This window comes from Tamandua tetradactyla, chromosome 4 (assembly GCF_023851605.1).
Source record: "Tamandua tetradactyla isolate mTamTet1 chromosome 4, mTamTet1.pri, whole genome shotgun sequence".
Taxonomy (NCBI): Eukaryota; Metazoa; Chordata; class Mammalia; order Pilosa; family Myrmecophagidae; genus Tamandua; species Tamandua tetradactyla.
This window is the reverse complement of record NC_135330.1, coordinates 105,719,949-105,732,799: the sequence shown is the minus strand read 5'-3', so window position 1 is coordinate 105,732,799 and position 12,851 is coordinate 105,719,949. Positions and strand designations below refer to the sequence as shown.

Below are 12,851 nucleotides of genomic sequence, written 5' to 3'. Positions count from 1 at the left end.
ATCACAATTCCTTGCATAGTCACTAGCAAGGGTAGTGAAGTTACCATGATGAGTTAGAACATGGATATTTGCTCCTGATGTAAATGGTCATGCAAACAAATTTGATATCTTACCAATAGAAAGAGCACAGGAATGGTGATAGGTATAACTAGACAACTAAACTGTCTCATTCAGTATGTTTGTCATTTAACCTTCATTGCTTAGAAAATGCTGCTTTCAACAATATTCAATCTTCTGAAAACTGCGAATATTTACCCATCTGTGTTCTGAAATCATTAGGGGCAGTGCTGTTGTACTTGCCCTTGGAACTCTTTATAAAGTCCGAACAATTGATTTTATTGACATTTCAGAAATAAATTTTTGTAAGTATAATTAGCCACATATCTTTAGTAACAGTAAAGGAAGTCGGCATAGGGTAGTGGTTGCTAGGTGTGAAATCAAACCACTTCAGTTTCAACTCTACAATTTCTACTGCGTAGCTGAGTGTCCTTGGGAAATCAAAGTCTTAATGATTTCATCTGTAGAAATGGGGATGATAATCTAATTCATAGATATGATGTGAGGATAATTAACTGGTACAAAGCTACATTTAAAACATAGTACGTGCTCAGCTGGCAGCAGCTATAGCTATCGTTTTAGTAATGACTAAGAAATGTCAAAGACATTTCCTGTGTTTCCGTGGCTAGAAAGTGATAGATGTTAACTCAGTCTTTCATCATTCTGTATTCATATTATTCTGTAGTCAAATTATTGTGTCTTATATCCTCAGTAATAGCACACTACAGACATAAATATAGAATAAACTATTGATTCATCAATTGAATGGTTACTTGATTATAGAGAAGCAGAAAAATGTTCCATGTATAACCAGAGTAAAATTCTTAGATTTTAGATATATTTAACTTAACCTTTTAAAACTGTGATCTGTCATGTTGTGAATTTATAGTTAAATCATATGCATTTCATTGATAGTTTTGAAAGATAACTTTTGAGGTTGCAGTAAATTCCTTTTCTCAAACTACGAGAAGTTCCTAAAATAATAAATTTAGGAATTACACTATTATTCTATGGAATATTTAAAAGATACTTTTTCCAGTTTTCCAATAGTGTTTTTTGGTTCTGAGAATAGAATACAGTTCAGCAAATTACTTCTCAACACTTTTCCACATGTGTTTGAAAGTCTGCCTACTTCTACTTTTTATACATGGGTTAGGAAGATAAAGTTCCTTTAGACAAATGTCAAAGAACAATTGTTGAGCTTATTATCCCAGAAGAAGAGGCAAGAAATAAGTAGTAAAGCTGTTTAGAGTGGGAAGGGAGGTGGAATAAAAGAGCTGTTGGCAGGGAATCCTGTGCAAAATGCAAGAGACAATAAGGCAAAAAAAACTTTCAGTGTTAAGATTACCCTGCATCGAATATACACTTGCAGTCTTGATTGTTTGCCCTAGGCATGGTGCCTGGCACCCAAATGCATAACAAATATTAACTATTTTATTTTTAATTACAGATATCTGTGTGCTTTGAGAGATTCTGTATTTATTTCCTAGGGCTGCTATAGACTAGGTGGCTTAAAACAATAGAAATTTATTCTCACAATTCTGAAGGCTGGAAGTATGAAATTAAAGTGTCAAACTAAAGTTGGTTCTTTTTGGAGGCTGTTTCATGCATCTTTCTTAGTTTCTGTTGGTTGCTGGCAATCCTTGACTTGTAGATATTTTGGTCCATTCTCTGCTTCTGTCTTTATATTACCTTGTCTTCCATGTTTGTCTTCTCCTAAGAATCTTTCTCATTGGATTCAGAGTATACCTGGATAATCCACAATTATCTCATCTCAAGATCTTTAATTAATTTGTATCTGCAGACTGTTTACAAATAAGGTCACACTGACAGGTTCTGGATGGTCATATCTTTGGGGGCCCATTGTTCTTTCCACTACAGACTCATAAAATGTGTTAATGTCAGTTCTTAATTAGGAACCAATTTAAACAGTCTTTTCAGTTGTTTTATTTAAATTCTCTGCATCATGTGACATCCTTTAATTTCTGTGATACCACTCCCTTATTATCTTCTTTCTTTGGTTATTTCTTCTTAGCCTAAGAAGTCTTGCTCTTACACAGGGATCCCTTCATAGCTTCCTGTTACTACTTTACCTACCCTCTCTGGGGAATCTCAAGCATTTTCATGACTTCAACCATCTTTCATGTGGCAACAATTCTCAAATCTTTATTATTCCAGTTTTCTTTCCTGAGTGCTGGACCTCATGCATCTTGTTTTCTCCTGAACGCTTCTTTTTGTGGAGAATGTTCCAGAGCTAACTCAAATTCAACAATACTTCTCTTCCTGTCCTAACTTTTTTTTCTTTTTGGTAAATGGTATCATAACACCCTGAGGGACCCAAGCCAGAAAACTTGGTACCTCCTTTGTTAATAGCTTCCTAACTGGTCTTCTACTTCTAATATTTCCTCCCATGGTCTTTAGACAACAACCAGAATTTATGTTTTTTTTTGAGGGGGGTGTCACTGCGTTTATGGTGCTTATAATCTAGTGAATGCATGTCTTATGTATTGGGTAAAAAGAGTTGGAGATAAATGATTACTATGATGTAATTAGTCATAAAATCATTAAATACCTAAGTTCTCTAGGACCTTGGAGACTAAATGCTCTTTTTGCCAATGAGGGTAAGTGGTGTAGCAGAGAAAAGAAGTTATCTATTTATAATTACATGGAAAGCCACTGAGGAACCTGGAACATCACTCATAGTTCAGCATGCTTCCCTTTTCTCTGTTCTCAAAAGGCATATTGTTTCACTGACACATGAAAATATTTGCAAAGAGAATACATCAATATGTTCTCTGTTTTGATAAAAATAAAAAATACCTCCTGGGTGCAAGGGTAGTTCAGTGGTAGAATTCTCACCTGCCATGTGGGAGACCCAGGTTCAGTTCCTAGCCTGTGCACTTCCCAAAACAAACAAACAAAAATCAACAAAAACAAACAAACCATTCAACAGATGGTGCTGCAATAACAGGATACTCACATGGAAAACGAATGAAATATGACCCTGCCATACAGCATACAAAATATATATATATTTATCTGAAGGAAGCTCTGCTGTTATAGAGGTATTTAGGTGAGGTTTAAAGGAGTGGAGACTGACCTAGGCCTTCATGAGTGATGAGTTGGTGCAAATATTCTGAACAGGGAAAAATATGTGAAAAAACACCACCAGCTTGAGAGGTCCTAGATTGCTCTCTCTAAGAAGCTGGAATAAAACTTTTTTAATGGTATCCTAGCTCAAGTGTCTTTTGTTTAAGAATCAGCTGCGCTTGTGATGGATGTTTGCCTTAGTGGGTGATAAGTTACAAATACATAAGCCTTAAACACAGATTTCTGTTTCCATGACTTTCTGGATTATGAAAACAGTACTGCACAGGAAGATTGTACTATAGTTCTCATTTGTTTCTGAGGAGAACAGAAGGTTTGGTTTGCTTCAGCCCCGACATGAATATCTTATTACAGAGCCATTACTAAAATCTGTAAATAGAAAGGTAGTTGCACTTTTTTTTTTCTTTGTGGGAACTTAGGCAGACTTTTCATTAGAAGCCTTTTTTATGTTTCCAGAAATTGGGGCATTTATTAAAAACGCAATTTTCTGGACCCTTTCCTAGAGATTTGATTGAGTAGCTATTGATTGAAAGCCAGGTAAGTGCATGTTCAGAAAGGACCATAGATGTGTCAAATGCAGCAGGTAAGCCTCAGATAAATTTTGAGAAATATGCTCATAGATGACTAATGCTGGGAAAATAAGAATAACTTATTTTCCTAAAACTTTAGTAAAGAAGAAAGCACATCACAGATCCGTATGATTTCACTATATTTTAATATATTTTTGTTAAGATTTTAAGAGGTTTATAATTTAAAAAATTGACTAGTAAACCAACACATTTAGTCAGTATTCATCAATTTTGGCAGTTTTGAAATATTATATTACAAAATAAATTGAAATATTTTTCTTCCAATTATTAGTGAGAAAAATAAATCTTGCAAGCATTGACTATCTAGGAAATGAGAGGCAAATGTGTTGTACTCCAGAATTTGGGAGTATCTCTCCTTTGTTCATATTTGCTCTATCATTGCTCTTTTATTTCAGATTTTGTCCTGTTAAGGATATTACCACTAACTCCTTGCTCCTCAAAGTGTGATGTGTAGACCAGACATGACCTGGGAGCTCATTAGAAATGCTGATACACAGAACTCATTCAAAACTGCTGAGTCCGAATCTTTATTTTAACGAACTTCCAAAGAGATTCCTGTTCATATTAAAGTTTGGGAGGCTGAGCAGAGCAATAAAATGCTTTAATATATCAGAAGTTGATTTTAATACATGAAACAACCTTACAGTGGTACCTAAGGTAATCTTTCCTAGTTGATTTCCAGAACTCAGTCACTTATGATATAGTATTGAATTGTTATTTTCTGTAATGGAGCATGCGCTAGTCCTGTCTTAAGTAATTTACAAAATTGAGATAAAAATTATATTCTATGGAGGGCAAAACGTGCACATCAGCATATGTTGTTGAACTACTTAAAGTATCAGAATGCTTCTTAGTGGTTAGTACTAGGTCTCTAGCAAGATTTATATAAATAAATTCCTGAATCATACATCACATTGCTAGCAAAAAAATTAGAAATTTCATTGAAGAATAAAATGTGAATTTAGCGTTTTGTTATGATATGAATATGGTTCTTTTTCAGCATTTATAAAACTATTTTTTCTTTAATATTATGTAAGTTTATTAAAGATTACTGTGAATTAGAAAGACCGACAGTGCTTATCTTGAAATTAGTTTTATATAGCAAATCATATACAATATATTAGTCTTTAATGGAAGATGCATCAATTAAGTTTTATAACAAGTGAAATACAACTATAAAACTCTATTGAAATATACAGTGGTAATATTGTTATTGTGTTGTGAACTTTTCTATTCATACCCTTATATGAAAATTGTATATTTGTGTGCATTTTTTTGGTAATTAAAAAAAAATTACTAACGCCCTGGCTGCATTTAATGGGCTTTAGGCAACTGTAACTATAAAATTCTTCTCAGGTGTTTCTAATCTGCAGGCAAGTTTTAAATATATATTTATATATTTGGACAATATATATATAAATTTGGACAAATCATTGAAGTTTAGTATTTCTCCCACCTAATCATCAGTGGTGAGAGGGGTAATTTCCATAGGAAAACTAGGGTATGACAAGCAAGAATAATGACTCTTTACAGATTTTTATACCCAAAGATATATATATGAATCATAAATAGAAATCTAACAAGTTGCGTCTATCACTGCATTTAAAATATTTAACAAATTTGGATTATTTTTAGACTACAAGACTGCTTAAATATTGTGATATCCATTTAACAATTTGTCACACCCATAGATGAACAAAGAAAAGCTATACATTTTTTAAAGTTGTTTAAAAATTTTAAATAGAATTCACCACTTATTTTTGGTGAATTCTTAGTTTATAGAATAGTAGACTATGCTCCAAAAATATTAGAGAATACATACATAGATACATACACAAAACATTATTTTGCAAAATGGATTATGGAAACCCCATCTTTGAGATTTTTCTGTTTATATTTTTTCCAAAAAAGAAATAAATTAAGCCTTACTTGCCGCGGTGATGTCGCAGGGGCTAAAGAGGGCGCTACGGCTCTTGGGCCTCCTGCCTCGCGGCGTCAGGGTGTTTGGACGTTTCACCGGGTGGGGGTGAGGGGGTTCCGGGCCCGGATAAGTGGACTAAGGTGAGCCGATGCTCGGCAGGGTTCCCCGCCGAGGGTCCTAGAAAGACTTGAGCCGGAGGCCAATTGTTGCGCACTGCTACTTTATTGTTACATAGCAAAGACTCATGTGCTCAGGGGCTCAAGGGCTAAAAAGGACCCCGACGCTTGGTGAGCTCGGGTTATATACAGTTTGGAGGAGGGGTGGAGTCGGGGCATGTACGTCAGGGAAGGGTAGCCAATCACACAAGCTAAGAAGCAGTTGCTAGGCTTAGGGCAGAAGTTAGGAAAAGAGAAGTGCTGAACATAACAGGAAGGGTTGCGGTTTTGTGGTGGGCTACGGAAATGGGCGGTTTATGACAAGAGGGGGAGAGGACAGCAAGTAAGTAAGAAAGAAGTGAAAATAAAATTTTTAAGGGCTGCTAGACTCCAATCCCAAATAATATGCCACAATTCCTCTCCTTTTTCTTTTAAAGAACACACTTGTGTGACAAGTGGCGGGCATGAACCTTTGCTGGGAGGGGTAGGGATGAGATTCCCCTTGCACGTGAGGCTCAGAATTTCAGGGGAAGGGTATGTGCTGAGCCAACCCTTATGCAAATCTCATGTGCCCCAGAAGAGCCCGAGGAGGCCTGCTAGAGTGGCCCTCTCCTGCGACTACTTTGTGTCGCACCCAGCGGTACCCATCTGGTAGCCTTGCGGCGGCCCCAGATGCACGTACTCTGGTAACGTGCAGCCCCCGTGGGGGAATAGAGAGGACACAGAAGTGGCGGAGGCACATGGTAAGCATGGCTAGAGCTACAACAGCATGATGCAGGCTCCACAAGAGGACCAGTCCCGGGAGCAGCACCAAGACCCCAGGGTGGTCAGTCCTGGGGGTGAGCCACACTGGCCAGCCAAACCTGCGCCTGCCGACGGTTGTCCGCGTCGGCGAAGGGGTTTTGGAGTTCAAGAGCTGCTAAGGCTAGGAGGTTAGTTTGTTGTTTATGCCTACGACAGTGAGGAGTAAAAGGCCATAGAAGATGAGATTGGAGGGTTTGAAGAAGGAGGTAAATTTACTTAACAGGTCAGAAAAGAGGGAGGAGGTGATGGAAGGGACTATAGTTTGTTCAAGCTCTAAGATTTGAGTCTGAAGGGTGTGAGTATAGTTCCAGTAAGAATTGTTGAAAGAAGTAAAGATCCAGTCATGCAGGGAGAGGCGGGGGACAGAGTGGTTGACAGGCACAGGGGTAACACAGATTTTGGTGAAGGGGTAACGACTATCGCAAGTGGAAGAGGCTAATTCAAAAAGTGCTTTAACATCAAGCGCAATTAAGTCTATTTGCTGCTGTAGATTGTAGATGGCAGTATGCATGAGGTGGTTGATGCTTTCCTGGGTGTGGGATATTTTAGCAGTTTGTTGGGTAACATTGAGAAGGACCTCTGCGGTGGTGGAAGTCTGGGTCAGGGCAATGGCTGCTACGGTGCTGGCGGCGACTGCTGCAACGATGGCGGCTGCTATGGCTGCGGAAATACCGAAGTCTCGTCGCATTCGAGTGAGGGAGCGGGTACCTAGATGATATGGGGTGAGAGGGAGTTGAGGGGCCATCCAGGTGGTGGCGTTAACGGGGATCCAAAGTAACCTAGGTTGAAGGACAATGAAAGTAAAGGGGAGATTAGGGTTCCAGTAGTTACTCAGCACGCAAATGCTGACGGGGTCAACTCGTGCACACTGTAAGAAGAAGAATGGGGGTTTGACGAAGATGTAGGTGGTTATATCTATGCAGGAAGAGGTTTTGGGTTCTGCCCTGCTTGACAGTGAGACATTACTTGTGCCGTTACAGAGGCTACAGCCCCCTAGGCAGAGGAGTGGGCGGAGATCGAGGCAGGCGTACTTGCCGCAGAGTTTGTGTAAGGAGAAAATGGGAGCACCAAAGAGGCGATCAGTGGAGACATCAAGAGTAGTCGCAACCTGAAGATGAGTTTTACGGTATTGGGGGGTGCTATCGTCGGAAGCGTCAGTTAAGGAGGGGGAGTAAAGGCCATAGTAGGAAGTGACCGCAAGGGGTTTAGGTCTCCTGCACTTGACCCAGTGGAGGCGCAGGGGTATATTCTTAGGCCGCCGAGTTTTAGAAGGGTGGGGGGAGGAACAGCCAGACTGGGAGGGGGGATGATGATGGAAGTTTTCGAGGTTAGAGGTGGGTTTGGGGGGAATGGGCCACCATGCCCCGCGAAGAAAGAGGCTGGGGAGGTTCGTAGTCGCTGACGGGTAATTGGTACACAGGAGGGGGATACAGTTCGGGAATTTTGGGGGACAGACGGAGGCTGAGACGCACGGGAATTGATCCGGGTTAGAAGTAAGGCTGGCGACAAATAGTAAGGCTGAGAGAGGGGGCGTGAAAGAGACATTTAGAGGGCTAGTGGCGTTGAGGTGATGTGGGTCGCAGGGGAGATTAAGCGAACAGTTAGTATGGAAGAGCTGTGGGAAAAAAGGACTCTCTGGAGTGATGAAAAGGACCCCGGGGGGGGGTTCTGCACCACGGCCCACAGTTCAGTTGGCTGGGGGCCGGCCCCCGGTTCCGTTGTGAAAACTGTGGAAAAAACTGCAAGTGAAAGGAGGGTTATAGGTAGGAGCCAAGGGGGAAGGCGAGGGGCAGAAGCGGCAAGGATGGCCTTCAGCATATTAAGAAAGGAAGATAAGTAAGTTGAAACACGCTACGATACACAGAAATACTATGGCAAGCAAAAAAAATTTTTTAAAGAGCTAGTAAGGGTGCACAGACATTTGTTAACTCACTGCGACGGAGTTTTAGATTTTTCCTTTTCAGTGGAGGCTGTGGCAGGCCGGACACAACGGGAAGGGATCCACAGCGGCTGAGGTTTACTTTCTGGAAAGACACAAGTAAAACCACGTCCCTGCGCTAGGAGCGGGGCTGTTGAGGATTATGGGGTTGCGGTTCCGGTCGCTGGGCTGGTTGCTGGGGGCATTCCCGAGTAAAGTGTCCCGATTCCCCGCAGCGAAAGCACTCTTGAGAGAAGCGGAGAACTGTTGTAAGGGACTTAGAAAGGGCAGATGATAAGGCAGTAGCCAAACTTTCAGTGGAGGGGTTGACGTTAGAACAAGCGAGTACCCAGTCAGAGATGGTTTTTTCTTTTATGCCCATTAATGCCTGTTTGAAAATGGGCCGGGCACCCTTAAAGATGAGGTCTTTGGCGAGAGAGTTTTGTCCCTGCTCATCGGCAATTCTTTTCTGGCAAGCCTCTTGCACCCTTGAGACAAAAGAGGCAAAGTCCTTGCCTGGCTTCTGATTTAGGGCGGAGAGCCGCTCAGGTTTGGCCGCAGAGCAACTGCGGAAAGCTTTTAAGCCTACGTCTCTCAGTTTGAGGAAAAAGGCGTATGGGGCTTGCAAATAGACAGATGGGTCAAAATAGGGCCCCGTTCCAAGAAAGCTTTCGAGAGGGAGGCCTAGTTCCGGAGGACCTTGTTGCATAGCCATCTCCCGTGCGGCTTTTTCTGCTTCTGAATTGAAATGAGCTTTCCAGTCTACAACCCGACCAGGGGTGAGAATAGCTCGGGCTAGTGAGGTCTAATCGTGAGGGGTATTAAGTTCTTGAGCCAGCCCCTCAAGGAGATGAGTAGCATAGGGACCTGTAAGGCCATCCTCCTTCACTGCCTTACGTAGCCGTTTTATGTCTTCCTCGCTGTGAGGAACCCAAGGGAACGGACGTTGCGACGTAGGGGTGAGATTAATGGGGAAGAGTGTTGCCTGCGAGGGCGGTAGCGGCCGAGCCTGCGGCCACAGTGGACCCGAAGAGGGAGTGGGAGTGCCGTCCGCGGGATTAGGACAAGACGGCCCGGACGTACAAAGTGGCGGCTGGGTTACACAAGATGGCGGCTGCCAAGGGCACGCCCCTGCATAAGATGGCGGCGGGGGTGCATAAGATGGCAGTGGTGCTTCCGGCATCTCTGTCCCAGAGCGCGAAAAGGGGTTGGTGTTGCTAAGGGGAGGAGGAAGAGTGGCAGGAGGAGGGGCGGAGGGAACGAGGGAGGGATTAGAAGTCCCCGCATCCGCTCTCTTAGGGAGGGCGGGGTATAGGTTGTTATCCCCTTCCAGCTTTGGGCCTGAAGAAGAAGGCGGAAGAGAACCGTTCGCCCCTTCGTCATTAGGTATGCCGCCATGATGGCCGGAAGGCGGGTGTCTTTCGAGTTACACTTATGAGTGTCTAACAGGGTGGCTAGGGCACGCACCTGTGGAACTTGGGCCCTGGTGATGGAGGCACCCATAGTGAAGAATTTAGAGGGGACTAGTCGCCGCCAAAGGCAAAACTAGGACGGGCGTTTATTTAGGCGGACACAGTCTGGAGGGGGGTCTTACCTTAGTCTAGGAGGTCCTAGTCTTCGGTGGAACGTCGTCGAGGTCCCTGTTCGGGCGCCAATTGCCGCGGTGATGTCGCAGGGGCTAAAGAGGGCGCTACGGCTCTTGGGCCTCTTGCCTCGCGGTGTCAGGGTGTTTGGACGTTTCACCGGGTGGGGGTGAGGGGGTTCCGGGCCCGGATAAGTGGACTAAGATGAGCCGATGCTCGGCAGGGTTCCCCGCCGAGGGTCCTAAAAAGACTTGAGCCGGAGGCCAATTGTTGCGCACTTACTAATTATTTACTGTGCTAGTTGGCACTGGCATTCTCAATCAGCAAATGATCACATATCATGTGGGATAAACAAGTAATCTTTAGGAAAGAATGAAAATAATGCAATACAAGAACTTGGCTATATTTTTGCCTCTTATTGCAACATATAGATAATTTCTTTGTGCTGAAATGAATTTACGAGTTATAATTATTTAGCTTCAGTAGTTACAAAATGGGCAAATAGTTTAGAAACATTTTGAAAAGAAACAGTGAATTGAAGAAATGCTTTTAACATAAACATAAATAACAGATTAAAAAAAAGTCGACACATCTAATCCTAGCATGAGCACCTTGTCAACCACAAAACCACGTAAAAACAATAATAATCTAAACAATTCTGACTAGAAATCCACAGCATGCTTCACAGTTATTGAGTATACTGTTGGTAGAATGGATTCACAATTCCTGTTGTTAAAATATAACTTGTGTAAACATATATTTTAACTTGTGAACTTAATCAGCAATAATAGTATATGCAGAAAATGAAAATTGCATACAGTTTATGCAATTTGCTTATGCTAAAGCTGAATCTTCAATCTTATTACCAGTAGGTGGTGTGTTAAGAAAGAAAAAGGTTGGAGAATACTACAGTAGATCTTGCATTTCTCGAATTTGTTTCTCAAAATGCTCTGGAGAACAGGCTTCATAGTCAAATATTTGAACCTGTAAAATTTTATACTGATAGGTTTTTCTCATAGTAGTATCAGATTAATTTCCTAATTATATATTGTAGAAGCTAATATTAAAATCAGTTCACATTAAGTAAAAAATTAAAATTAATTCACACCAGTAAGTCTAGAAGCAAGTTTTGGCTATATATAATCTTCTAATAGATGCACTAAGTTGAAATGGACTCTAATGAGAAAGAGGAAAATTTCAATAAAAATGAAAACTTGTCCCTCCACAAAATTTTATCATATGTATATATATAAATATATAAATATGAAAATGTATATATATATGTGTACCTATATGTATGCATGTATGTGCTTGTGTATGTATGTAAATAAATGCATACATACATGCAGATATATTAGCCTTGTTACTATATCCTGCCATTTGGTTTGTCATCCTTAACAAATACTTATGGGCAGGTAACAATATTGAAAATTATCTTAACATATTGCAGGAAAAGTTGCATTATCAGCAAGATAAAATTTTGTTTAATTCTTTTATTAAGCATAGAAATTTAAAATTGGCATATATAATGTAAAAGAAGTCTCAGTGTGCATACATGATGAATACAGTGAGAGCTAAATTATAACTTGTCATTTTGTTTTCTGTGACTCTTTTGAAACTTAAGTAGCTCAAGAATACAATTATTGAGAATAGGAGATTTGGTTTCTGGTCTGTCATGAGTTGTGTACCTTAGAAAGTTGCTTCAACAGTCTGAACTTTAGTTTCCAGGCTGTCAAATAAGATATTAAATTATATCAGTTCTAATATTCTTTGTAATTCTAATAGTCTATGAAGTAATAGTAGACCATAGTCAGATGCCTCAGGCAACTATCTATAAATGGTTTTGTAGAGTTTGATTCTACAAAATCAACAATAGGCCAGTAAGTGACCAACAAAGGAAACGTTGGTATTAAAAATGCTGCAGTCAAGAAGTAAAAATAAATATGCAATCAATGAACAGTCTCTTTTTATCCATCAGAAATCAGACCAAAAAGTACTAGACAGCCATAGAAATACTTAAGCAGGAGGAAGGATGCCATATGGGTATGCGGCTATGTGCCGAACACTGAATTGGCCATCACTTGATTTTTTTTTTTTTTTTTTTTTTTACAAAAGGAAAGAATATTTTGTTTTAAAATCTTTGCTACATGTCATTATTTTACCACTGTAAGGCTCAGCACAGGTGCCAGCGGTACAGAAATGGCCAACAAGAAAACAAAACAATCAAAAATAAAACCCTGAAGGAAAAGCAGAAATAAAACCCCCAGAGCATCTTCTCCCTAACCTCCCTTTCCCCAAAAGCCTTATAATAACTGTACAATATTAAAGTCCTAATCACATTAAAAATAGCCGATTATTAAAAAAACAAGGATTCCATTGGAAACTCAACTTTTTGGTTTCTTAAACTGTAATATAAATATATATGTATATTGTATGTGTGCACATAGAATAAAAAAATAAACTGTCTCCTTTTTCCACTCCACTACCTTGCCATATTGGAAACAACAGGGAGGGAAACCCTCAGCCTCTCCAAGGCCATCTGTTTCTTAGTCCCCTATGGCTACATTTAATACATCTTCTTATTTCAGTCTTGCACTTAAATCCTGGCCAAAGCCAATTAAAAAGAACAAAGGATACACATGACGTTACCTGAGAAAGGTAAAAGGTAAGAGTAGTGACCTGCATCTGAATGTGAATGTATATGGCTATAGTTAA

General features: G+C 40.5%; 1 protein-coding gene across 1 annotated transcript in view; it reads left to right on the top strand.

Moving 5' to 3' along the window:
- NEK5 (NIMA related kinase 5) overlaps window positions 1–12,851 on the top strand; it is a 256,530-nt gene that overhangs the window by 89,438 nt on the left and 154,241 nt on the right.